The following is a 27,990-nucleotide window of genomic DNA, read 5'->3' on the forward strand; positions in this document are numbered from 1 at the left end:
GATGAGGACTTGCCATCACCTAGTGTGCGGACTGGAATTCGGGGGGTTGGATTCCAGCACCTAAATAAAAACCAGGCAATGTGGTCATCTGTAATCCCAGTGTTCAGGAGGTGAGGAGACAGGAGGTCCCTGGGGCAAGCTGGTTATCTGACTAGCAGAATCCACAAGTTCCTAGTTGAGTGAGAGAAGGTTTCAGTAAATAAAGGGCACCTGTGATCACATGTATACAGACACACATCCATAGACATAATTTAAAAAGAGGAAAACAGGGGTGATGATGTATCCCTAATCTCAGCAGAGAGGTAGGTGGATCACACTCACATGCCTGTGAAATACACACACTCTCATGCACGTGCATACATGTACATGTGTACAGAACCCAGGGTTGGCTCTGTAGCACACGCTACAGGTCTGATATTATCACTTTGCGTCTAAATATTTTAGCACAGATCTCCCAAGACCAAGGATATTTATTTCATAACCACAGTAAAGCTACTGCACTCAAGAAAACAAGCATCGAACAAGCACTTATCTTACAGATCGTAATTAAATTTTACAAATCATTCTGTCTTTCTTTCCTACTGCCCCAGGACAAAATCTGAAACAATGTGGTATTATACTGTCCCAGAGAAGACATACTTTTAATACCTGTACCCCATGACAACCTGAGAGTCACACACTGGAACACTGTCAACTACCATCTCCAGGATCTCTTCTGGTTCTACCCATCTGGTGTTGGGGACCAGAGTGCGATGCCAGTTTCCAAGCCTAAGTTACAGTTACTTCCCAGGGCTACATAGGCAGCATTTTCATAGCTTAGCAGGAGCCCTGTCACTCAGGGTGGAAGAAGTGCTCCCTAAATCATTGTTGATGGAGTGAGTGGCAGAATTTTCTAGTCTATATGTCAGTACTGGGATTAGCACAGATGTCAAAACAAAGAAGAAGGAAAGTTCAAAAAGTGCATTTTCACCTGCTATTATGTAACCAGATGTCTTGTCTTGTTTCCTCAAAGGAGCTGGCATCATCCTGATCCCAAATTCATATCAGTCTGTGACACCCGAGACTAGAGACCAGGACACCCTCACAGAGTACATCCCTCTCAGAAGCATGTGCAAGGGACAGCTAGCATTTTCCTAAAAAGGAGCAGAGAGGGAAAGCTGCCTACAATGAGTGTGATTTATTAGGCTTGCCAAATGTTTTGAAGTTCAATTCAGCCAAGTGAATTAAAAATCAGTGGTTTTAGTTTTTGCTTGGGAAATGCCCACACACGCAGAAAAACACATCCATCAACACGGTTTTGTTTGATCAATTTTAATTTATGTGCTGGTAACCAAATTAAAGTGGCACATGGAACCTTTTTTTTTCTCATGGCTGTGATTTTTTGTAAACTGATCAATACTATCCACTGTCCTTTCATTTTTCTGGCTTTCTTAATTCCTTAAATACAAGGCATAACAATACAAAGGTTAATACACTAATTTACTGTCCACTTTAGTTTTCAATGTACACAGTCAGTACTGAACACTATAGTAGGGGCGGGGAGATGGCTCAGTTTGTACACTGCTCATAGCTTGAGCACGAGGACAAGAATTTAGTTCCCAAGCACCCATGTATACTCTGGGCAGGTGTGGCAATCCATGGATAACCCCAGCATTGAGCAGGCAGAGATGGGAGGCCACGAGAGGAACTGTCTTCCTCTGCCTCGAAGAAGAAGGTAGGGAGAGTGGTTGAGGAAGGCTCCCAGCATCAACCTAGGGCCTCGGCAGACAGGCACACATACCCACACCACATGTACATACACGAGAAAGCCTGCACACACAGAGTTAGGAAAACAAGTCTATTCACTTAAAAAGGCACTTTTGCTAGGCCCATTGGAGCACTCGGGAGGCTGTCTACAAAGCCAGGACAGCTAGAGGTGTTACAATGAGAAACCCTGCCTCAAAACAAAACAAAAACACCAAGCAACAACAAACCAACCAACCAAACAAACAAGACAATTTCATATTTATTGCTAAATTAATGTTAAGGTCAGTAAACAATTTTTCTTAAGCTTTATACCAAAAAAAAACATTAACTTTTAAAATAATACTTTTAAAGCTTAAGGCCTGCTAACCAATATGATAATCTCAAATGGTGTGGAAAACCAAACTTTTATTTTTAACTGGGTATGCATTCACGAAAGTACTAGTACCTTTTGTTCATCAGATCACACTTAAGAGTTAGCAATTAGTGTGCAACTTGACTTGCATCACCAATCTGAACACTCCCTGAGGACAACTGTAGAATCAGTTGCTTCCTTTGTTCCCCTAGGTCCTTTAATTTGTTCGGAGAGGGGAGCTCCCAAAGAAGACTCCCCCCTACCACCCCCTACCACCCCCACCAAAGCTGTGAGGGACTGTCCCATCAGTTCAATTCAAACCAAGACCTGTAATTAGCACCCTCAGACGACTTCAAAATGTCAAATAGTTTTCTTATTCTAGAGCCCAGGGTTTATTTATAGGTTTTATTTATAGGTTGGACACCATGACACTTTCAAAACTAACAAAATAAAAAAGTGTTAGTCTGGCCACTGGGAGGTTAAGAAGCGGCTTAGGCTCCTCCCAGTGGAGCTGCAGGCGGTGGAGAGGTTGCCTATAAGTTTTATAGTATAAAGGGAAACAGGTTCCCTATACTATACTGCTGGCCTCAGCTACCTTCACACAGGTCTGCCTCAGGCAAGAGGAAATCAGCCCCAGCATGAGAGGGTGGCAACTCTGGGTATGTATGAGGAGCCCTTTTCCTGGGGGTATCACACAGGGCCAAGGCAGCCAAAACTCCCCAGGCCCCAGGCCTCCCTCAAGTGGGTGACTCTTCTCCCCAACTGACAGTATCTGTTGGAAAGACTGTTGAAATGAGATTTTTTTATTAGTTACTTTAATGTTTGGGAAGACGTTATCATGCTGGAACCACACCCTTAGAGTTCACAGAACCCACCTGACTTCTCTAGAGGCACACAGGGTATAGGCGGTGCTGGGCCTTGACCATGCACTCACCCAACAGTCACTGGTGGACTTGCCCTGTTCTCTGCAACCTTGGTGAATCCAGAAGCCTCAGCCACAGACCTGCCTGCTGGGACAAACAGGTCAAATACAAGACCCAGGGATGGACGGTTCTCACCAGATCAAGCTGTGGAGGGACAGACTCTTTAAGAACTCACTATGTGAGTAACCCCCAAATTCCAGCCTTATACTAGGGTATTTTGGTTGCACACAACCACCCCCCCAACCCCCGCCGACCCCCAGGACCTGCAGATCTTGTTTATAATTACATTTGGTTTCCTTTGTTATTACTTTGGCAAAGGAGTTCCGGACCATTTACTCACTCAATACTCATTTACTCGGCCCCAGGCCAAGCCAGGAAGTGGCAAGGAGGAGGGGGAGGGTAGAGGTGCTGGAAGCCCAGCTTCCACAGTATAAGAAGCCCTTGAAGACAGGAGAGGAGCTCCAGGGTGAGGTGGGTGATGGGACCAGCTCACTGAGGTTTCCAGGCCTGGGGAAGACTCCCCACCGGCAGACAGGACTGCACTGAAAGGTCAGCAGGGGAAGTGGGGGGGGGGGGGTAGACGCTCCAGGCAAGAGAGAGCCTGCGGGATGACTGATATCTTAGTAAAAGTTCAGAGATTAGGCCAGGTTCTTTTTAAAGGCTTTTACACAAAAGAGGAATCCGGATAAGGTGAGAGTGTTAGTTAGCATCGGGCAGTGGGAGGAAGATGGGAGCTCCTGCTTAATCACTTCCTTGTGGAGAGGAACCTCAGCAGGATTTATTTTCTGTCTAAGACTCACTTTCCTTATCTAGTAAAAGGCACGTTTCCTTCCTTCTCGGGCTGTTTTGAGCCTTTCAGAGACTATGTATGCAAATTAATGACTTTCTTTTGTTGTCATTGTTTTTGGAGATGGGTGTTTCTCTATTTAACAGTCCTGGAACTCACTTTGCAGACAAGGCTGGATCACAGAGATCCACCTGCCTCTGTCTGGAGTAAAGATTAAAGCCTTGCACCACCACTGCCCGGCTGGGCTGACTCTTAGTAACCCAGTGGTTAAACAGGTGAAAAAAAACCAGGTTTCAGGGCCTGAGAGATTGCTCAGCCGGTAACAGCTTGCCATGCAGGTGTGAGAACACCTTTTGTGTGCGCTCCCAGAGCTCCTGTGGGAAAAACATGAGGCAGAGACACAATTCCCAGTCTCACAGGCCAGGTAACCTGGAAAATGGTACACAGAAACACAGAAGAAAGCCCCTGATCTCAAACACGAGAGAACATAATCATCAACACCCATGTTTATTCCCTGATGTCCACAAACATGCCATGGCCCTCCTACACACAGGCACACTCACACACACAGAAGAAACGAAACAGATTTCTGCTCGACAGAAGAAAAAAGCGTAACGAAAAGGCTGCACAAACATGAAAGACACTGAGTCAACCCATTGAAAGGGTGGAGAAGCTCTGAGGAACCTGGCTCTGGAATGTGGGCGGTTCTTAGTTAACCAACACCCATCACTAGAGGTAACCAAGTTGAGGAACTCGATGACACCCCTGATGAGAAGGCTAATGGAGGGTATGATGAATGAGCTCTAGGCTTTGGGGGCCAAAATTCTATCATGACTTCTGTTTTGGAAGTGTCCAGGGTATATTTGTTTAGAAGCCACACTCAACTTCTCAGACTATCTCCTTACATAGATTTCCACGGAAATCATTCTAAATGGATGCCTCATTCTTGGAACTTTTAAATGGTCCATCAGATCACGAGCTAGGGGCCAAAGTAGTATGAAGACACAGCAAGGCACTATGTAAGGCTTAATTAAACACTGACATTGAAGTATGTTCAATTCTTAGCACTTTCTACCTAAAATTAAGCAACCAACCTTGTTTCATCTTGCCTGTGGATCAGACTGGAAAAAACAGGATGGAATAAATTTACTCTACTGGAACATGAATCAAGTTGCATAAACTTTACAAAAATACTGTGGTAATATTTGCCCTCAGCCATGACCACACCCACTTGGGTGTCAGCCTCTGATATTTCTGTCTTGGGCTCCAGCCCCCACCCCTTTACAGCCAAAAGCAGCAGAAGCCTTCACTAAAGAAAACAGCTAAAGTCACTTTGAAAGGTTTGAGATGTGCTAATCATGGTGCATCCCAGCCAAGAGGCTGGAATCTCACAGTGGACTGTCCTGCCAGCCTCCACTCCTGCCAAGAAGTCTGAAGCCAGGGACAGCCAGGCCAGAAAAAGCCAATGCTCATTACCATCGAGCAGCCTTCCCAAGGAAACACAGAGAAATGCTCCCACCCTTATCCTTGCTCCCACCCCAACGCCCACTTCCCAGCATCCTTCCATTTGTGAATATCAAGCTGGGGAGGCTTTCCTTCAGCTACCTTTGCTTTCATGGGTTTCCTAGGCAAGGCTGCGAAGCTTGTTCCAGCCCTAGAGCCAGCCCTCTGCCTGGAAGGCTTCAATCCCACAGGCCATCTCCGGTTGGACTAGGCACTGTAACCATGCCAGCTGTCAGTGCCTCTAGAAACTGAGATAAAAATGTACTCTCATGACGCCTTTTCAGCTTCCTGGGGTTTTGTCTCTTGATAAAATGAGAGCAGAAGCTAATAAAACTCTTTTTCTTTGAAGACTTAAAACATAGACTTAGTGTGCAGAACGTTGGTATTTGGGAATATGAACATTCAAAATACCGTGTTCTACAAGCTAAACATGCACAAAATACAGAAATGTATAATTGCCCTTAGTACCAATAAAAGCAGATGTTTAAAGTCTTAAGGAATATATATATTGCATTTATTTAGACTGAGTGCAAACATGTGTTGAAGGCCAGGAGTGATTGGTGACTTGAATAAAGCCCACTTTAGGAGGAGTATCTCAGCAGGCCTCTGCTCCGCCATTGGCAGACTAACATGACCCTGAACAAACTGACTTCTTAGGTCTCAGCTGCCTCCCTGTAAACATTCCCTAGGAGCAGGGGGTTTAAAACCCAGTGCAGCAGAGGACCTGGTCTCCCACTCCCATAGTCAACTCTCCTGTCACCTCGTTCCTGTGTCCCAGGGCCACCCCAAAGCTGGAACTGCTGTGAGAGGAACAAGAGACGGTCCTAGAAAGCACCAGGTTTCCCATTGCTTTTCCTTTCATTATCTCTCCTGACATCATGGCTTGTGTCAGCACTGATCCATTGTACAGGTCAGTAGATTAGACTCAGAGATGCATGCCCAGCCAAACCCATGGTCAACTCCAACAGTAATATGTATTCCCACTCAATTCTAGCATTACACGCTTGCCAGCACCAAGTCTCCTGACCCATGCCACTGGGCGGGAGGTGAATTACAGGTGATTCACTGCAGGTAAACAGGGCCCCATACTTAATCACTCTGTCTCTGTAATTTACTGACGACAGGTCCATTCTTACCCCTGTGAGATAATCTTCATAAGCACTCCCCAAGGCTCACATGAAGGAGAATTTCCTCTTATGAAGGAAATGGTCCAGAAAAGCCGCCTTTCTCCCCAATTAATTCTGTAACATTAGAAACTCGGGCAATGATATGGCTGTTTATTACCAGTGTTCCTCTGTGGTAAGCTGACACAACACTTTTAACAGGTGCCCCAGGAAACTACCCAAAGGACAGTCCTTTTCGGTGAAGGTCAGGGCCATTTCAGCCCCTTTCGGAATTGAGAAACACAGCAAATGATCTCCTTAGTTTTATAAAAAGTTGTGGGTTGGAAAGCATCATGTGTCAATCAAGGCACTTCCAGATCAGAAGCCACCAGCTTTAATTATTAGCTTCCCAAGAGCAGGAGTGAGCCACCTAGTGTCTGAGGCCAGACCCTGGATTTGACCTTGGGCCCCTCCTATTCTATGACCCCAGGAAGACCCCAGAGCAGCCTGGCCTCTATAAACTAGAACTCAGCTAGACCCTAGCTTTTTCACAGTTGCAGATACTCCTAAAGATTTCAAACAGAGGATCTAATAAAGACAGTCACTGTGAACAATAAGCTAGGGAACACCTTGGGTATGTAGGGACACAGGATATAATCCAGCTTCAGATTCTAAAACACAAGTGGGAGATGATCAGGCCCAGCAGAATCAACCTGGATGTGGCACAGCAATGTGGCTCTGAGCATCGGGTGACAGCTGACCCTGAAGAACATACAGGTGATATTCAAGGACACACTCAGGGGAGCATACCCGAGGCAAAGCAACATGCCAACCTGCAGGGTGATTTTGTTTAAATAGTGTTCATCTGTTTCAGGAAGTTGTAACCTCTGCGCTTCACACCACGCCAGCCTGCGCTATCACTGGCCTCAACCACATCACAGACCTCCTGTCTTCCGTTTTACAGTATTCCAAGTGGGTGTGCATATGACTGCAGCTGGACATTCAAGTAGTGGGGCTAAGATCTCAAAAGGACACACAGAAAACACAGAGGAGGAGAAGGAGCCAGGATAGGCACTAACTTCATGGCTGCAGGGCCCAGAAGAGGTGTGTTTTCCGGTAAAACTGTGAAAGCTCAGTGGGTGTGAACTTCCAGGAAGAGGCTAGACCAATACTCAGGCAAAAAAACAGCAAGACCAATAAACAGGCTACTGAAGACAATTCGGGAGAAAGCACCCACATTTACTGTTTCTGTCTTTTTCTTTTTTTTTCCAACCAGGCAGAGCAGTCTTTGCACTGAACTAGGACACAGAGAGATAGGGAGCCATCCTGAAAGCCTCTCATGGCCAGTGAGACACAATACTGATGGAAATCATATCAGAAACACAACTGAGCTCAGCCCTTGAGGTAAGCCTATGTGTCTCTGAGATACCCTCATGTCTCAGTCCATCCCAGGGGGTGCTGAAAGAATCAAGCTTTCCCCAGGCACGGAATGTTAACATTAATTGTGCTCTTGAAACTATGGTAGGGCTATTTTAACCACTTCTCAGTACAATTCTGTAACATTAATTATATTCATATGCAATATTGTACAACCGCACTACTATCTGTTCCCAGAAATCCCATCACCCCAAACAGAAACTCTGTACTCATTAGGCAATAGGTCTCTACCCAACTCCACAACTGTTCTACCTCCTGCCTGAGGATCTACCGATTTTTGATCTTTCACGTAAGTGTGCCCCAGTTTGCTTTCTATTGTTGTGATAAAAAAAAAACCATGACCAAAATCAACTTGGGGAGGAAAGCATTTATTAAGTTATTTATGGGTTACAGGCGATCCAAGAGGATCCAAGACAAGAGCCGAAGCAGAAACCATGGAGGAATGCCCTGCTTACTGCCTTGTTCTTCATGCCTTGCTCAACCCACTTTTACACACCCAGGAACACCTGCCCGGGGGTGGTATCTCCCAAATCAGGCTGGGCCTTCCTCCATCAATTAGCAGTCAAGAAAACGCCCCGCTGACTTCCTTCCAGGTCAATCTGATTGGAGGCATTTTCTCAACTAAGGATCCTCTTCCATTTGACTCTAGCTTATGTCAAGTTGAAAAAACAAACAAACAAATGAAAAACCTAATGAGGACAAAGTGGAATCATGAAGTATCTCCTTTTGAGTCTGCCTTACTATTCTTCAGCATGCGCTCTTAAGTTCTTCTATGTTTTAGCATGTGTCACAACTTTTTCCTTTTTCATGGCTACCTAACATCCCGTTTCTTTACCTCAATGCATTTTCCCACAGCCATTCATTCATTCAAGTTGTTTTCACCTTGTGCCAGTTGTGCCTAGTGATGCAGTCAACTTCAGTGTGGAAGGATCCATTTGGAACTGGGCATGGTGGTGCACACCTTTAATCCCAGCACTAGGTAGACAGAGACAGGTGGAGCTCTGAGTTCAAGGCCAGAGCCTGGTCTACAGTGTGAGTTCCAGGACAGCAACAACCACAGAGAGAAATTATGTCACAAAACAACAACAACAAATGTTTGGATGCTTGTGTTCTGTTCAAGGCCTAAGGACAGTTTGCCAGGTCATATGGGAATTCCATATCTACTTTTCTCAAGAGGTGCTGGCTAGTTTTGTGTCAACTTGACACAAGCTAGAGTTATCAGAAAGGAGGGAACCTCAGTTTAAAAAATGCTTCACTAAGATCAGGCTGTAGGCCATTTTCTTAATTAGTGATCGATGGGAGAGGGCCCAGTCCATTGTAAATGGTGCCATCCCTGAGCTGGTGGTCCTAGGTTCTATAGTAAAGCAGGCTGAGCAAGCCAGTAAGCAGCATTCTCTTTGTGGCCTGTACATCCTGTCCTGGCTTCCTTCAATGATGGACTATAATGGAGAAGTGAAAGCCAAATAAACCCTTTTCTCCCCATCCTGCTTTTGGTCATAGTGTTTCATCGCAGCAATAATAACCCTAACCAAGACATAAGACCCACTGACCTTTCCTACAGAGGCTAAATCACTTCACATTTTCACCAGCAATGTCTCCTATCTCCCCACATCCCTGCAAACACTTGGGTGTCTCCCTTCCCCTTTCTTCTAGTTATTAACATTCTTCTAGGTAGATTTTCCCAGCCATAATGACTACGACAGTGAGTGTGCTCTTTCATGTATGCTCACTGACCATCCGTCTTTAAGTGAAAAGTCTGTTCAAGTTCCCTGTCCTTTATTGCAATGAACTTGTCAAGATTAGCGCTGGTGAGCTTTAGGATACTTTTGAAGGATTCATTTTTAAGCATATCTGTGTGTGCAAGTATGTGCTTATGATTACAGTGCCCACAGAAACCAAAGAGGGTATGGAAGTTCCTGGAACACAAGTCACAGGCTGTTAGGAGCTGCTCATAATGTGTGAACAGAACTTAGCTCCTCTAGAAGAGCAGCATGCACTCTTGACCACTGAACCATCTCTCTCACCCCCTAATTTTAGAAATACGTTCCTAATATTAAACTTTCATGGGCTTGGGATTCTAAAACACGCTCTCCTGCTCTATAGGCTACCATCCCTTAAGTGCTGCACCAAAGCTTTAGCTTTGATGGAACTCAATGTACTACTTTTTCCTTTGTGGTTTGGGCTTCTGGTACCATATGTGAAGAACCCACTGCAAAATCCAAAGCAATAAAGACTGATCTCCAAGGCTTTCTCTAAGAGGTTTTAGCTTTTATACATCGATCCAACATATTTTGAGGGTTCGGTGGTGTTGTTGTTTAGCTAGGTTATGACAGCAGAGTTAACCATGAAGGCTGATGACAGCATGTAAAAGGTCAGCCCCATGGCTCAGGCAACCAGCCTTGCTCCCAGTCCCCAGCATCCAATCAATAGTTCATCGTGGGTTAAGCCACCATGAGCAGAAAAACCATCCCAGGCATATATACCCCGTTCCTCCACCTGATGTCCCTGACTGCTACATGACGACCCACAGCAGGCAGGGAGCTGGCTGCTTCCCAGCGAGGAAGTTGAGTCTGATCGATCATCTAAACAGGTTAAAGACTAAATACGTACAAACAAACCATGGAGTTTACACACACCCACTGGCTAGCCTAAAATGACAAATAAACACTCCTAAGTAATGACAAGATGGAGGGCTCCAGCCTTGGGAAGCTCAGCATTTTCTTACCAGCTTCCTGTCTTGGGTCCTCGGCACATGGATGAGGAACTGAAGGGAAGAGTAAAATAGGACCTTCCCACAGCCCGGGCTTCAGCTCTCAGGGCCTTACCCAGGAGCAAACATAGCCTGGGCCCAGGTGTTCACCCACACAGATATGCAGGGAAGATCCATGCCATTGTTCTGACTCCATTCAAAGAGTCAGGGGTGGGAACCCCATCTTCCAGATCTCCCTTAGGACCTTGCATGACCTGGCTGCGGCCACTTCTGTCCGCCTCCACCGTGCTCACTCTGCCTAGACCCAGCCCCCACGACTGTTCCCAGCTTGCCCTACGCTTATTCTACCTTGGAGGTTCATGCTCGCTGTCCCCTCTCCCTGTGACACCCTTCTTTAGAAGGGTTTCTGTCTCTCCCTCCCCTCACGTGTCTGCTCAAATTTCACTTTATCAGTGTGATCTTCTTCTATATATCATTACTTATGCCCAGAACCCTACTTTTTCTTCATAGCACAAGTAAGTGGATAAAAGGGAAGGCAGCATACCCAAGTCTATATGATTCCACTATACACAAGAGGTTACCTAGACAGTTCCATATGCACAGGTGTGGCCACAGAGGCACCCACACTTACTTCTGGACCTGCAGGCTGTCTGGGACCCCTGAGTTGTGACAAGGACAGGGAGAGGGCAGAACACCACATGTAATCCAACACTCCTACATCTGTCAGTCAAGCTCAGATGTTGGTGGCAATTGACTTAGCCACAGGAGATGGAATCTCCACCCATGATAGATGTTTGTGAGATGCACGTGTGAATGAGTAAGTGGCCATCTCACCCACACCGTGCCCACACCGTGAAAAGGGCTGTCAGCCTTAACACATTCCAATGAAGCCAGAAGGTGGTTACAGGAAATGATTCCCAGAAACCTACTGCCAGGAAACATTCAGACAAGGGAAAGGTGGCAGCTGCAAAAGTCTTTCTCCCCACCACATCTACCACACTGAAAACTAAAAACAAAAAGGCTAACTGCCAACTTGTGTGGACCATACAAGTGTGGTCCCAATCTTAAATAGCTACAAGGGAGTCATGGACATTTCACAGTATGGACCAGGTATAACGGTGGTGGCGGCTAGGGAGCATGTCTGTAATCCCAGCACTCAGGAACTGGAGGCACAAAAGCCGGGAGTTCAAGGTCACCTTTGACTACATGGTGAGTTTGGGGTTATCCTGGGCTACAGGAGACCCTGTCTCAAAATGACAGACCAAAACAGAAAAAGAAATTTTATAAAACAAAACAAACAAACAAACAAAAAACAGTGAAACTATCAGTTTGTTTGTTTAAAGCCACATCTATGGTATGGTTTTCTATAAGGAGCTATGATGAATTTAAAGAAAATCAAGTAGATATCATTTTGAAAGAAAGGCTGTCACCTGAGGCTTTTTGGGTGCCTGGGGATTAAGACCTTAATCCTTCCTGCTCTGCCTGACACCTCCCACCTTCCTTCTATTTTGCAACCGGCCTGACTAGCTTCCCCTTCCAGGGGTGGCTCTGGCCCTAGGTCCACCCCCACAGTCCTTCAGGGCCTGAAGTGCTTAGCCCAGTTCCAGACCTCCTGCAAGAGCTTGGAAGCCAGATGCCCTCCTGCAACAGCCCTATGCCTGCTGCAAATGCTAGAACCTAGCAGACATTCCATTCCTCCTTGGGAACAGGAGTGCTCGGGCCCTCATTCTCTGGGTGGTGCTGATACCGAACACTGCTCGAACAGCCTAGGGGAGAGCCGCTAAGGGCAGCACCCTTAGGTCCACGCAGAGACCCGATCCTAAGCCTGGGGCCTATCTTCTAAGCAGCAGAAAAGAAATCTGTTCTGGGCTACCACACTCACTGCTGCCTTCTTCACAGAAACTCCCCATTCCTTGTGTGGACCCTCCACCAGCTCAGACAGTTCACAGCCCGGCCCTGGTCTCTTAGCCTCCAGCATGCTATGTCACTGGTGCTTGCACTGGAGGGCCTGCCGACCCCATACCCGGGCCTCTTCCTGGCTCGGAGCTGGGTTCTCAGGTAGCCTGCTGATATCAGCACTGGACAGATACATCCGCCCCTCCTGAACTCTGCTTGTGTCCTGCTCTACAACACCTCGGGCATTCATGAGGCCCTCCTCTGCCTAAATTGCAGGGCAGGGCAGTTGCTTAGGGAAGTGAGTACTGGGCTATCTCAGGAATAATCACCATCAGCTCAGTGAGTGTTGAAAGAGAGGGAATGGTGCCACCGGCCTCTGGGCTGTCTGTCCTCCCTCCAGGAGATGACCACAGCTCAGTGGGACAGAAAACAGCACCTTCTAAGAGAAATCTAACTGTGAAGCGACTCTGAGGGAATGCAGGTCAACCATCAAGTCACCCCATGCAATCTCAAGAGCTCTAGGGCTCTTACTGAACTGACATATCAGCACTTCCGATCTCACGCCAATGAACCCGCCATGCCCGGGATCCAGGTCCACTGGTCCCACTGAGAGCTGAGTGTCAGGCTGAGAATTCAGCAGGGATGAATGTAGCTTTCTGTAGTTTCAATTACCTAGAACTGACTGGTTCTGAAAATACAAAATGGAAAGTTCTAGAAGTGAACAATTCATGCAGGTTGTTTTGGTGGGTTTGTTGTTGTGTGGTGACCATACACACCCAGCCCACCCCCCCACCCCGGGCTGCTACCAAGTTATATATTTTCAGTTCTCAATGCATAAGTTTTATATAACTCTCCAGTATTTTTCTTGGACAGGCTCTCATGTATCCCAGGCTGGCCTCAAACTGGCTACGTAGCTGATGGTGACCCAGAACTTCTGGTCTTCCTGCCTCCACCTCCTCCGTGATTGGAGCCACATCCTTGGCTTATGCTGGATTCTTAGTGATGGCATCCAGGGCTTTGAACATGCTAGCTCACTCCACAATCCTTTCATATTTCTTATTTTAATTTTACTTAGTTTTACACAGTGTCTCACTACATAGCCCAGGCTGGCCTTGAATTCATAGATAGCCACCTGCCTCTGACTCCCAAGTCCTGGGATTAAAGGTGTGTGCTACCATAGCCAGCTAAATATCTTTTTATTACAGAATTTACTGTTTTCTATTTTATTTTCGGTTCTTAATCTCTTACTGTGGGTAATTTACAAGTTAGTACACCTAGGTATGGACAGCCAGGAAAATCCATAGTATACTAGGGTTTAGTACTGTACACTCTATAGTCCCCACTTCCATAAAGCAAGTTCTAAACCGCCAGGTGTGGTCTCTAACCAACAGTTCAGAATCAGAAGTCTCCTACTAGAAACGAAGACTTCCGAGTCCCACTCCAGGCCTGGCAAATCCATGCACGCTGTATTCTCACTGAAGCTGAGGAGGATCTGCTATGGCCAGTTCCCTAGATCTTTGACTCCCTCCTCTCTGTTGCCAGCCACCATCTTTGGATGTTGTCACCATCCATGCAAGGAGCTAAGGCTCCACAGTTCAGGCAGCGAACACCAACACTAGCCTTCTCCATCCCCGAGGCTGCCAGCTCAAACCAGAGATCAGTATCACCCAACAAGCAGAAACTGACAACAGCTATGTCAGAGTAATCACCATGTACCACTGTGCCATCAGGGATCTTCACGTGACTCCTGAAGATGGGGTGTCACTGTCATTCCTCAAGTGCAGAACAGTAAACAGCTATTAGGGACCACAGAGGTCCGGGGTCACAGAGGGTGTGGGTGGAGTCTGCTAGCCCAGGCTCACAACTGCTGCTACTGAGCCTCACACCTGAGCACAGGCTACTTTGCTGAGTGACAGCTTGGCAATGAGAAAAGGCATGGGCATTTCAGTGGGGATAATCACCTGGCTGGGACTTAGAAGAGGAGAGAAGGTTGTTCAGCAAGCAAGCAGGAGGCCAGAGGGCAAAACCGTTCGAAGGCAGCAGAGAGGAAGTCAGGAAGGTAATTTAGTTTGGGGAGTCACTCACCCTGCCATTCATCTCATTTCCTCACCCAACAGTTCCAAGATCCCTACTTGGAACTTAAACCCCCAATCCCCCACCCCCATCAAAAGTCCCAAATGCTGTCTGGCTCCCAGGTGCATAGGGCCCCATCTGCTGCCAGCTCAACCTCCCACAACCCTCAGCCCTCCAGAACACCCACTCCAGAAACTGCCAGAACATCTGGCTCCCTGCAGCTGGCTTCTCAATTAGAAACTCATGATGCTCAAAAGACAGGTCTGAAGGGCCCCTCAAAAGACCCAGTGTCAGACCTCTCTCTCTCTTCCACGACTGACAGCATCTTCCCCAGAATGTCACCCCACCTGGAATTTTGTTCTTACATTCATCTCTTCCCAGGAGGCCCTGGGGCACTTCTACTCCTCCCACCAATAGCCCTGACATGCTGGGCCCTGGGGATAGAGCTGAGTAAGAGGGTGCTCCAGCCCAGGAACCCCACAGAGAGACACACCCCCCCCTTTAAGAGAGGCCCAACCCACAGACCTTCCATGCCTGAGGCTTATGGCTAAGAAAAAAAGTCTTTTAGAATTTCTTTTAATATCACCAGTGGCAAAGAATATGCCTTCCTGATTTCAGCCATTTAAGATCAACTTTCTGTAAGATGGGAAGGTTAAAATTACAACACAAACTTGAAGATCCTTGCAGGGGCTGGGGAGATGGCTCAGGGGCTAAAGTGTTTGTCCTAAGAGTATGAGGACTGCAGTTTGGATCCCTAACACCATATAAAGAGCTCACAGACATAGCTGCCACTTGAAACCCCAGCACTCAGGAAGCAGAGACAGGGATCCTCAGCTGGCTTCTATTGCTGTGATAAAACACCATGACCAAGGCCACTTATTTAAAAAAGCATTTAACTTGGCTTATGATTTCAGAGGGCTGGGGTCCATGGTGTGGGGACAGAGTAACAGCGCGGAGTTCTCATCTTGATCCACAGCCACAGGTAGAGGGAGAGCACTGGCAGTCATAGGAGTCATTTGAAGCCTCAAAACCTGCCCTAATGGCACACCTCTCCAACAAGGCCACACCTCTGAGCCCTTCCCAAACAGTCCACTAACTGGGAATCAAGCATTCAAATCTATGAGCTTATGCAGGCCATTCTCAGTCAAACCACTATACCAGACTAGTCCTAAGTGGTAATTTCAGAGTTCAGTGAGACCCTCCCTACCTGAATAAATAAAGTGGTCAGCGACGGAGGAAGACGCTTGACATCAACTCAGGCTTCCACATGCCTGCTTATGCTTGCACATACAAACACACATGCACAAACCCCTATACAAACTATACCTGGGGGTGTGTGCGCACGCATGCACGCGCGCATACACACACACACACACACACACACACACACACACACACACACAATTCTTGCAAACTAGCCTGAAAATAGGCCTGTGACAGATGTGTCCTGGACTCTACCTGTGTCACAGTTGCTGGTGTGTAGGCCACATCTCAGCATCTTCTAGGAACTTTCTGGAAACAAAGAATGTAGAATTCAACTAAGTCCCGGGGAATGGACATCTCCATTAAAACATGTAACCTGGGGAAGCTTGGTTTGGAGTCACAGTTTGAGGTGCTGGGGAAAGATGGCAGGAGGCAGGGACAGATGTCACCAGTTCATACACAGCCTGTAGAGAATGAGATTGACCCCTATGCTTTTTTCGGGGAACACTTTATGGGGACAACAGTAAAGGGGTCTGGGAGTGCATAGGGGACTGTTGGTAAAGGGAGAAACATAAGAAAAGTGTTGGGGGAAAGCTGGTCGAGTAAGGGGTAGAATTAGAGTCGGGTGGGAAAAGATCTGTGAGATGAAAAGATAAGATCTGTCCAGGGCAGGGATGGAGACCAAAAAAGGGTAACTTTAAAATTCTTAGACACTGGAGGACTATGTAGCCCTTCCTGGCCTTGAACTTACTATATAGACCAGGCTGGTTTTGAACTAACATCAATTCACCTGCCTGTCTCTGGAATGCTGGGACTAAAGGTGTGTGCCATCAATCTGGGCAACAGGAGGTATTTGAAGAAAGAAGGCAGTGAGCTGCTTTGAACATGAGAAGGATTTGGGGACACACATAGGGAGATACTCAGCAGTAATATACAGACCAAAAATGAACAGTGCTGACCAAGCCAAAGGCTCACACCTGAGAGCATGGAAAGATAAGGAAGCTAACACAGGAAGGCCTCCAGGACAGGGAGAAAAGGGGACAGAGGAACTCAGAAGCAGTGGGAGAGCCACGCAGACTGCGGGTAAGGGGAGAACAGCATTGTAGAGGCCCCATCATAGCAAGTGTCTTCCACGTGGCCATCACAGCAGCCACAGCATCGGTTAAATGGCAGGGTGTGACTGCCATATAAATGCCTAAATAGTCACCTGAGCATGCAAATTAGTCAGAATGCTACTGCCTGCACTCCTGTGCTTCCAGAGGTACTGACAACAGCCAAAGGCAGAAATAACCCACTTGTCCATCAAAGGACAAAGAAAAAACAAAACACACAACAGAACAGTACTCAGTATTTTAAAGAACATACCAACATATGCTACAACATGGATAAAGCTTGATTTTGCTTTTCTGTTTTGTGTTTGAGACCTCACTCGGTAGCCTTAGTTGGCTTGGAACAGGCTCTTAGACCAGGCTGGCTTCAAACTCACAGAGATCTGCCTGCCTCTGCCTCCAGAGTGCTGGGATTAAGGATGTGTATCATCATGCCTGGTTTGATTTCCCTTATGCTAAGTGACATCATCGGGACAGTAAAGAAATAGTGCTGAAGTATTTCAGAACAGCCAAATCTGTACACAGAAACTAAGCTGGTGGCTGTGTGAGCCATGGAGAAAGGTGTGTTTAAGGAAGCTGTTCCTCAATGGGCATCTACTCCCAAGTGTGAGATGTGGAGTTCGGTGGATGGCAGGGACCACTGTACAACAGCACAAATGCATTTAATCATTTCATGCCCCTTAACCTGGACACATAAACATGGCCAAATGGAAAATTCTAAACTCTACTATTTTTTACCACCATTTTTTGTTGTTGTTGTTGTTTTAATGAGGTCTTTCCTTCATTATAGGGACAAACAAATCTGAAGTGGAATTGAATGGCAAGTCTGTGTCATGAGAGATGAGAACCACTCTTTCTCAGTTTCTGTTGACTGTCTCTCCAGGATGCTTGGTGGTAAAGAGAGACTTGGGCAGAGACCTAGCAGGAAGGGGGCAGGGACCTTTTCTCCTCCAGGTGGTGATGGGTTAAGAAAGGCCAAAGTCCCCAGCAGACACATTCATTTTCCTCTGACTGGAGGACAGAAAGCAAGGAGAGTAGAGCAGGAAGACGAAGACAAGCAGGGATGTTAGTTCAAATGCCTTCAGCGTGATGGGGCAAGAGGCAGAGGTGGTGTGGTGATCGGGAGAAGTCCTGCGGAGAATGTAGAGGTCAAGGCCAGGGTGTGGACCAATCTGAGCAAAGAGGGACCACATGAGAGAGCCAGCTGGCTACAAGGTCTGGGCTAGCATCTTCAACCATCTCCTACCCTAGCACAGTTTCTAGGAGGACAATCTCTGCATTGGTGACTTCCATAAAGCCAACTGCAATGAAAACGCTCCGGCCCACCACAGATCTGAGTCAGACCAACAGAGCTCGGAGAATGTGGCCCAGAAGCCAAGTCCTCCAGGGGATTCCGATGTTCTAAATCTGAGAAACACAAGCATGGACTATAGTCAATGGAAAGTTTATATAGTCTTAAAAATATATATATGAAAATGGGGGGGGGGAATCCCACCAACCTAATAACTTTTATATAAAAGAACAAGAAATGTCTAACTGCTCCAAAGGCAACAGCAAACTTACTCATGTAGTAAGAGAAATGTCAAAGGCTATTAACAAATAAAAATATACAGCCCGCCTGATATGTTCTGTCGGAGCAGACCTAAAAACACACCCAAGACCTGGGGGCTGGGAACTCTGAGAAGTGGGTCCCAGTCATTGCTATGTACCTGAATGCCCTTGAGAATGCAAGTCCCATTAGGACCTCCGTCTATATGAGAAGGGAACGAGATAAGGTTGCCTTAAGGTCCCCTGAAGTTTTGACACTGACATTTTGTCCTGTAATCCTAACCCTGTAAAAGGAGACTCAAGGCTAAATGCTTTTGCCTCTCTCAGCTTGGGGAAACGACATTTTGTTTTTACATACATAGCAGTTTTGCTTTGGTTACCGTTTCTGTGGTCCTAAGGGCCTTGCACACGCTCAGAAATCATTCTGCCACTGAGTCACAGGCCCAGCCCTCTTTTTGTACTTTTTCATTTTGAGGTCAAATCGTGCTTTCTTAGATGGTGTTCTTGAAGCCCACCTGGCCAGTTTTCTATAAAATTTCTATCCTACAATACTTGTGGACCCAGGCATTCTGGCTGGTGTTCTCTTAGGGGGTGAAAGTGAAAAAGGGGCCTGTCTGCATGGACGCCAAAACCTGCCCCGGCCCTGTGCACATTTGACACTGGGAACCTAGGCTTCCTGATAAGCGGCCCGGGATTGACACAGTTACTAGGATCTTTCTAGGCGGGCTTACTGCCTGGTTTCTCTGCATCCAAACCTGTCTGTACCTACTGGGCATGAATAGCCAGTTGCTTGTGACTAGGTCCCCAATGCCACCTGTTTGCATGCCTCTGCCAAGGATCTGATCACAGAGCTGAAGCTACAGGGATATGTGAGCTGTGCATGGTCGGGGAAAGAAACTCTAATTTAGGGAGACTGTGGGCCTCCTGCTCTGCCTTGCTTACACATCTGGCCTTTGAATTCCATTGGAATTTGCTCCATAATGGGTGGAGAGCAGCAGGCCTGGCACACTTCTCCTTGAGGCCTTACATCATAAACCTGCCCTGCTCCTCCATCCAACCTGAGTTTGCATTGAAGAAAGAGCAAAGTGAAGGCTGTATAGAGGCCATGACAGGAACAGCTTGGGAAGAGCACATCCAGGAACAGGGTGATCAGAGGGATGGGACCAAAGTAGGGAACACAGAACATGTTGAGCTCCTAAGCACTACCAAGAATCTCAACAGCTTCTGTCTTCATCAAGATGGAGGATTTCGTGTGTGTGTGTGTGTGTGTGTGTGTGTGTGTGTGTGTGTGTGTGTGTGTGTTGGGGGGGGTTGTTAGGCTGGTCTTATTGCAACCTCAAAGTCACAATTGGTTAGCTTGAACACATACACTTATGTACCTACAGTAGTCCCAGCCAAGGCTTACCGATCAGTTATTAACAACACAACCCATCACTCTCAAAATGTTCTTGTTTTGGGTAATACCTTGAGCCCCAAATCCAGAGAAGTCAAAGGCACAGTTGGAGGATGCTATTTTTGAGGTAGGGGAGCCTCAAAAGGGAGTCTCCTTCCTCATCAAGTATGATACCTGCCAACCCTTTAATGAGGTTGCTTGTGCCAACAGTAGGTTTACTATCCCACCCTTTTGGTGTGTAAGATAAGATAAAAATAGCAGCACTGAAACTTATCTACAGCAAGATTATAACAAATAACACCAACATCCCTCAGCAAGGCAAGGGCTGGGGACACAGGAAACCAGGAAACCTGCTTCACTTCACTTTCCATGGTGTAACTCCCCCCCAGACTCAACAAGTGTTTACTAAGAACCCTGGACTGTCCCTGACTGTGGCTGACGTTAGGGACACAACAGTGAGTCAAATAGAAAGGCCCAACGTTGAAGGACCTGCGACAAAATGACTGACGTGTGCACAGCAAAAATGCCATGGTCATACAGGTAAGCTGGAGAACTGCTCTCCTTTAAATCACTCTAAAAGAGAGGCACAGTAACTGGGACATACCACACTGAGCACACCCCAGAGGCTTTGTTTGCTCCACGAAGCACGATAGTGAGGCAAGTGACAAAAAATAAGATTTCAGATTAGGCAGCAGTGCCGTAGCTATGAATTTTGTGAGTCTAAAAGTTATCGGGGTGGTGGAGAGGAATGGGGATTCAGCTCCCTGGGGAGAATGCTTGTCTAGCAAGCATGAAACTCTGAGTTCTAACAGCACAAAATCTGAACTCCTCAACTGCACAGAAAAATTGAGGACGGCTGGGCAGTGGTGCAGCACGCCTCCAGCACTCAGGAGGCAGAGGTCGGCGTATTTCTGTAAAAAGGAGCTGGGCATTGGTGGCACACCCTTTAATCCCAGAACTTGGGAGGCAGAGGCAGGTGATTCTCTGTTAGTTCAAGGCCAGCCTGATCTGCAGAGCGAGTTCCAGGACTGGCTCCAAAACAATACAGAGAAACCCTGTCTCTAAAGAACAAAAAAACCAAAACAAACAAAACCAAAAAAAAAAAAAAAAAAAAAAAAAAACAAATGAACAAGATTGAGGTTAGCAGGGCCTTCATAAGGTCGTCAAAATCAAAAGAGAGAAATGTGTACAGTGAAGCATCCTTTTTCTCATATATACATCTTTCTCTCTCTCACACACACACACACTCACACACACACACAGGCATGAACATGTGTGCACACACATCTGAAAACACGGAAGCAGAAGACAGACTATATGTAGGGGGGGGAAGAACGCACCAGCAGCAGAGGGGAGGACACAAAGGGAGGCTGGCAGGGGCTCATAGGAGGAAAATGCGAGTGTACGGAAAGGTTATCAGCCAGTGACGTTTGTACTCTAACTAAAAAGGAGAATAAAGCGTGCACTACAGTTATGTCAAAGGATGTGACTGCTCTCGGGAAATAAATATATTGGGGGAAGAGCCTATCAGTGGCCCTCGAACACACAGGAGGATTATGATAAATGGGACAGAGTGGTGGTGGGGATGGGGGCTAAGGGATTTCAGTGAAAGGACAGGGGAGTTCTCCCTGGGGTTCTTGAAACTTTTCTTTATGTCTGATTAGGTCAGAACAAAGTTAAAAAACAAAGCTCAGAGAAAGGAGGGAGGGAGAGGTGGGAGGGAGGGATGGGCAGTGGGGAGAGAGGAGGAGTGGGGAGGGAGGGAGGGAGAGGGAGGGAAGGTGGGGGAGGGAGGGGAAGGAAGAAAGGAGGGAGGGGAGGGAGCCATTAAGATCTAGCCTGACTTGGCAGCAGAGCTCCCAGCCCATATGGGGACACAGGTATTACTACAAACTACACTAAACAACCACGAAAATTGCCAGTGTGGAAAGGGCTGTCAAGGCAAGGCGGTGCTGGACTGAACATCCCAAGCTAAAGCTCAGGGCTGAGCCGACCTGAGTGGGAGGGAGCCATTTGCCAGCCCTGTCAGTCCCAGGCTGCAGGATCATGAGGCAGAGTTGCAAGAGGCCAGAGTAGGTGCACAGGGGCCAAGTAAAGAACGGAGACTGATGTGTCCTTACTCTAGGAACACTGGGGCCCTTTCTACATGGAACAGACTGGACAGGTGACAGGACACGTGAAGGCCACTGTGGCGGTGGTGACAGCTGCTTCTTGAAGAAGCACCATCTATGTGTTTCTCCTGACCGACACTGCAGTGTTCTACAACCACATGCACTCATTTGCCAACCAGACAAAGGGACACAGTGGTAAGTGGGGTCAAGCTGTGTGCCCAGAGTGGGCAGGGGCTGGCTGCCAGGGAACTGGGCCTCTCTGGTCTGGCCCTCAAAGCTGACTCATCTAAAGGAGGTGGGTACAGAGGCCAGGGCTCCACCCCACGCCCACGCCCATCTCAGTTCATAAACACAGCACAGCAGCCAGCAAAGCCCTCCAGATCCTGAATCTTGCCTTCCTTCAGTCCTGAGGAAGGGAACCTGTGGCCTTGACTTGGGAGAGTCCCCAGAGGGGACTGTCACTGTCCCAGACATTAGGAGCTCATTAGCTCATTTAAGAAAAGCCTGTTTAAGAGAAATGAGATCTTTGGTGATTTTCACTTCACAGGCAAATAATCAGTCTAGGGGACAGATGTGGACTCAAGTCCCCACCATGCTGCTGCGGGGTCTTCTGGGAAGTCCCTGCCATCTCTGAGCCCTGTTTGTTCAATGCATCTGTGAAGTGGGAGTTACTAAGTAAGTCTCAGAGGCAGGGAGGGACTCCATGCTTTCAGCCCCAGGCACAGCACTGAACATCCATTACAGCAGCCAAGCTGCATCCACATTTGTTAAAGCATGTGTATACTGACAGTTTATCGGGAGCTTGTGGCTTCCAGAACTATCCTGGTTCCAACTTTCCACATAAACCATTGAGTGCCTCAAAAATTCCACTCTCTCAATATCCAAACACCTCCTGCGCCTCCTCTTACAGAGCGCCTGCTCCAACAGTCTTTTTCATGGGACAGAGCCCAGTCTTTGGTTCAGAAAATGTTGTCAGCAGAGCCCTGCTGGCCCCAGTGTCAGGGATAACAACCCAGGGCCACCAGGACTCTCCGCGATCTCTGATTTGGTAGCTGCCCAGCAGACCCTTCCTGGGGAGGCAGCATTGCTAGAGAGTGGCTGTGAGGCCTAAGCACTCAAGCAGCATCTGGTGGCCAGGAAGGACCATATTAATTTGGATAAGAGACACCTCTGGTACAAGGTAGAGGGAAGTAGGAAAACAATCAGCACTTAGCCTTGTACATGGCGAGTAAGGCCTGCCTTACTCAGCAACTAGGGAGCACCCCAATTACTCTGAAAACAGTAACACAGACCCATCTCTGTGTATTTCCTGGCAACCATCCAAGGTGCTTAATAATGACCTCCAACTTGATGGGCTCTCCAGTCACATAGGGGGAGGGGAGCTGACTGCCAGGCATTTTCTAGAGCGTTTTGATTAAAAGTGGGAAGACCACTCACAATATGGCTGGCACCATCTCATGACCTGGAACCCCAGACTACATAAAAAGGAGAAAGCGAGCAAAGCATCAGGGGTCAGCCATCTCTGTTTTCTGACTGTGGAGCCAACGTGACCAGATGACTGAAGCTCTTACAGTGGTGACTTTCCTGCCATAATGAATTATGCGATGGGAGCCAGAATAAACCTGCCTTAAGCTGCTCCTGTCAGGGAACTGGTCACAGCAATGAGAAAAGTAACATGGTATGGATGATGCGTGGCTGCACCCCTACTGTCACTTGGCATCTAACTTGATCCTGCTTGAAAACAGTTATGAGATAGGTGAATAGACAGAGACACTCATGTACATTTGTCTTCGAAAGCCCACTGTACACACCTTCACAGCCCAATTCAGCTTCCAGTTGCTCAGCCTGACAGGAAGTCTAGACTTAACAACAACAAAAGTCTGCATTTGCTATTGGACCTGCACTTAAGAGGGAGGGCCTTGGGATAACTAGATAACTTGGAGGTAGAGGTGGCTTCAGGTGCTGACACTAGCAGAAATTCTGGAGATGCAAGACTTCTGGGTCCTAGGAGTCAAGGCCAGAGCTTCACCAAGTCTCAGAGCTGGTCACTGAGCCCAGACAACAGCAATAGCATCCAATCCAGTCCTTTCTCTGCAGTATGGGGGAAGGTAGCAGGGGACTGCTCCTCCCCCGCCCCCCTACACCAGCCCAGCCAGGCTAAGCTATGTAGAATACCATTGGGATTCCAGCCTTGCCAGAGCCTGTGGAGAGAAACGGGGCCAGGCTTTGCTTTCCAGGAACTGACTGACTGGAGCAGGAAGGTAAGCCCTGTGATTATGGTCAAGAGAGGGGACCACAAATCACCAATCCCTTCCCAACAGGCCAATCCCTGGAAAGGGAAGAGGGTGTTCCATGTCTTCTGGTCACTCCAGCAGGTTACACCCATTGCAGAAAACAAGTGCCCCTTGCGTTCACGGACCTGTGTGTAGCTTGGAAGGACACAGTCAGTCCTCTCGCTCTGGTCTCAGTCTTTGCTAGCCCACATGTGTGCCTGTTGGGGGTGGGGAGTGGGGCACACTATAATTAAAGTTTCAGCCAGCAACAACTGAGAGCAATTACCATCCTAGGACTGAGTCCAAATACCAACCTAGAACTCCAACTTCTTCCTGGGATGAGATTTGCCTATGACCTTGTCTCTTTGGGAGGGAGTCGAGACCTCAGCTAGCATATCCAAAGCTATCATACCTTTTTGCTATGAGATCAGTCAGGTAAAATGAGGGCTTCAAGCTGTGATCTTGGATTTAGCTCCTAGGTAAGCTAGGAGCCCCAAGCCATACTAAGATCTGGCCTGAGCTGCAGGGAAGTGCATCAGATTCCTGGTTGGGGGTATGGGGTCCTTGACCTATTCACCATGCTTCCCTACCTGCAGCCCTATAGCTGCCAAACAGGAACATCTGCTCAAAGGCTGCCTCAGCTCTTCCAAGTGCCCTCAGCAACCTGACCTCCCAGTCTGCCTTTCATGTCTAATTTGCATACACTAGTCTTTTGAGAAGACAAATCACCAGAGGCAACCCAGATCAATATAGAGTATTAGGCACGATTTTTATTCCATTCTATTGGTATTCCATTAACTGTATGTGGGGATTTATGGGAGTGCTCATATTCTAGAATATTTAACTAGAATAGCCTACTCCCTGTCAGATAATAGCTTACTGTTGTTAATTTTCAACTAGTCAATCTCAGGAAGGCTTCCGGTTTCCAATACAGTCTAGATCTTGATTTAATCATCAGGAAAGACAACTATGTGAGGTCTAACCACACTTGGCTGTTTTATCCAGAAGAAAAAGCACTGTCCCTGGAACCAGAAGCCTTTGGGTTCCTCCATCTCAGTCAAGATCAAGACAATTACAGGTGCCCTCTCAGAGCCTCAATTTCCTCCACTATAAAACGGGAGTGGCACTACCCTCCGAGGGAGAACTGTAAAAGCGAAATGAGATGTCCATACACACCGCACAACTCTACGTACGAGGTAATTAACTGCAAATGTTCGATATTATCAGAAAAAAAAAAAAAAAAACCCAGATGAAATTCTCAGCTCAGGTTAGACAAAAAGTAGAGGGTATCACAACTGATTCTGCCAAAAGGGGGGACACTTCAACCCAGACAATATAAGGTGGCATTCCTGGTTGGCACAGGGAGAGGGCTACGGCTAGAACCGACTGAGCAAAGACCAGGGAGGCTGCTTTTGCAACCTATAATGCACAAGGGGCACCACAAAGAAGGCACAAAGCCACTGTGAGAAGCCGACAGACCCTGATCCAAGTACTTAAGGTTAGGCCTGGGAGCTCTGCAGCATAGGCATCTTCCCAGACAGGCTTTCCAACTCATCGGCTTCCACATTTGCAAGGCGGGTCATCTTGCAGAAATAGTTCTTTCTGCAAGTGGGGCCCGAGTGTCAACTTCTGGAGTTTCTGAACTCCAGATTGTCTTTAAACAAGAGGCTCTCTGCTCCCCACCGCTCCGTTGAGTTGCTTTTCCAAAGCCTCAGCAGACGTTCTCCGGGCACAAACAGGCTCCAAAAATGCTTGCCTAATTCTAATTTCCTGACGAAATGGGAGCCACGAGGGTCTCTAACTGAATTAAAATCACATCACGCCAACTGCTCGCTTGCTTTGTGCCGGGCACAGAGCCAAACACCTCCACATCATTTATCCTACTTAATCCACCACCAACCAGGCGAGGTGGGCATTATTACTGCCTGCATGCAAGGGAGGAAATGGAGGATCAGGGCGGTTAAACGACTCGTCCAAGGTCACCAGCTGGCCAAGGTAAAGAGCCCAACATGAACCTAGGTCTCGCGTTTCCTAACCACAAGCTCCCTGCACCTTCATGGAACACCCAGGTGCCAAGTTGTCTTGTCTTAACTTCTCATTAATTTTTTAAAGGCAACCCTCAAGTTCGCAATAAGTTTGGTTGGCAGCAGCGGGGGCGAGGGTTTCCGGTTCTCTCTCCGCACAACGCAGCAATGTCACCGCAAGTTAACAGAGAAGCCACCCGGTCGCCGGCGGAGAGGGGCTGAATTGATTTGGCTCTGGAGTTCGTGCCAAGCCCAGGAAATGCCAGTTTTGCAATTGGGAGGCCAATCTGCACCCCCCTTTGGGGGGCGAGCCTCTGGGGCCGCGGAGGGCTGGATCCCTGCGGCCGTGTGCCCCCTCGGCTGGGTTGAGTTTACAGCGGCGCGGGGCCCAGGGCTCAGACTGGAGCGCACGCCCACGCCCGCGCCGCCGTGTCCTGAACGCCCAGCCCTGCGCCGCCTCCGCTCGCGCCCCGCCCCAGCCCCACCAGGTGATCCCGGCCTGCGCCCCCTTCCCCAGATGCCCGACGTGGCGCGGGGGACCCGGGGCTGCCAGCCTTCCCGCTAGTCCTCCCGCGCGTCCGCCGCGCCCCGGGCCGGGTGGGGGTGGGGTGGCGCCCCGCGTGTCCCCGATCGCCGCAGCCCCCGCCCCGGCCCGCCCCGCGGAGGTCCCAGCCGCCCATACCTGCAGCATCCGGGGGCGCGGGGCGCCCAGGTAGGTCGCGCGGACGGGCGGCTCGGAAGCTCGCTCGCGCCGCGACCTGGCCGCCGTCTGAGCATGCCCAGTGCAGCCCGCGGGCGGCTCCCGCCGGCCCGGCTGTGGCCGCGACGGGCCAGCGCGCGGGGCGGGGGGACCCGGGACAGGGGCGGGCCCGGGGCCGGCTTAGGGAACACTGCCACGCGCCTTTGCGGGCCACCTGCTGTACTCCCGCAGACCTACGAGACCCCGGCTCATGCACGCTGCCATTCATACCTTAAGCATTCATTGAACACCTACTGTGTGCCTGGCTTTCCGGGATTGCATGCCTAGGAATGGCAAGGACTTGGCGCTCAATGAATCTTTGAAATGACTGCGAGCTTGCATCGGGCTCCGTGGCTGAGTTGGGGGTCGCGCTGACTCCAGCGCAGTGCTCCTTTGCTAGTCCTAGGACGCCAAGCTGGTTAGTCCGTCCCAAGGCCTGCAGGGCCCCTAGCTGGCGGGCGTTCCTGCCTGCCTCTTCCGCCTCCTCCCACACCTGCCTTCCTGCGCTGAGTGCACCTTCCTCTTCATCACACCCTCTGAACTTGACTCGCCTCGGGACGTTTGCACTACCTTTCCCTCGGGGTAGGACGCCTTTTCCCCAACTTAGCTGTGCCCGGCGCTCTCTCACCGTACAGGTATCTTCCGTAGGAGAGGCCTTTCTGGCTACCGTTCTAAATTAGCCCTGACCTCTTGGCGACTCTCCACGTCCGTTATCGCCTTCCAAGCATGTATCACGTATCCATTCAGCAATTACTTACGTTCTTCACACTTAGTATATAGACAAAATTTCTGCCCCTTGCTGGGAGTTTGGAAGGGAGTCTCTCGCACCAAACAACAGGTCCGCAAACAACGCCGTGTATGCGGTGATAAATTCTTAAGAACAGGGAAAAAGAGCTGGGCAAGAAGGCTAGGGGGTGGCCGGTGAGAGCTGGTGGAACAGCCGGATCAGGTGACAAATACCATTCAGTCATACAGCTAAACGAGGAAGCTTTCCTGGGACGGAAAAGCCAGTGCCAAAACAAGGAGTGCAGGTTTTGTGCCTACGGCACAGGAAAAAAGG

The 27,990-nt window shown here is 48.4% G+C and overlaps 1 protein-coding gene across 5 annotated transcripts in view; it reads right to left on the reverse strand.

The window, feature by feature from the left end:
* The window catches only part of Ptpn3 (protein tyrosine phosphatase non-receptor type 3), a 149,533-nt gene that overhangs the window by 88,044 nt on the left and 33,499 nt on the right, over positions 1 to 27,990 (reverse strand). Inside the window, exon 1 of one of the 5 annotated variants that reach the window (XM_051187842.1) lies at positions 27,689 to 27,829. The exons of 1 other annotated variant lie outside the window; for it this stretch is intronic. The gene's annotated coding sequence lies outside the window, so the exon portion shown is untranslated. Of the gene's footprint in view, positions 1 to 26,873; positions 27,007 to 27,161; positions 27,354 to 27,688; positions 27,830 to 27,990 lie in introns of those variants that run through there. 3 more of the 5 variants (XM_051187840.1, XM_051187843.1, XM_051187841.1) reach the window with 3 other exon arrangements.

This window comes from Phodopus roborovskii, unplaced genomic scaffold (assembly GCF_943737965.1).
Source record: "Phodopus roborovskii unplaced genomic scaffold, PHOROB, whole genome shotgun sequence".
Taxonomy (NCBI): Eukaryota; Metazoa; Chordata; class Mammalia; order Rodentia; family Cricetidae; genus Phodopus; species Phodopus roborovskii.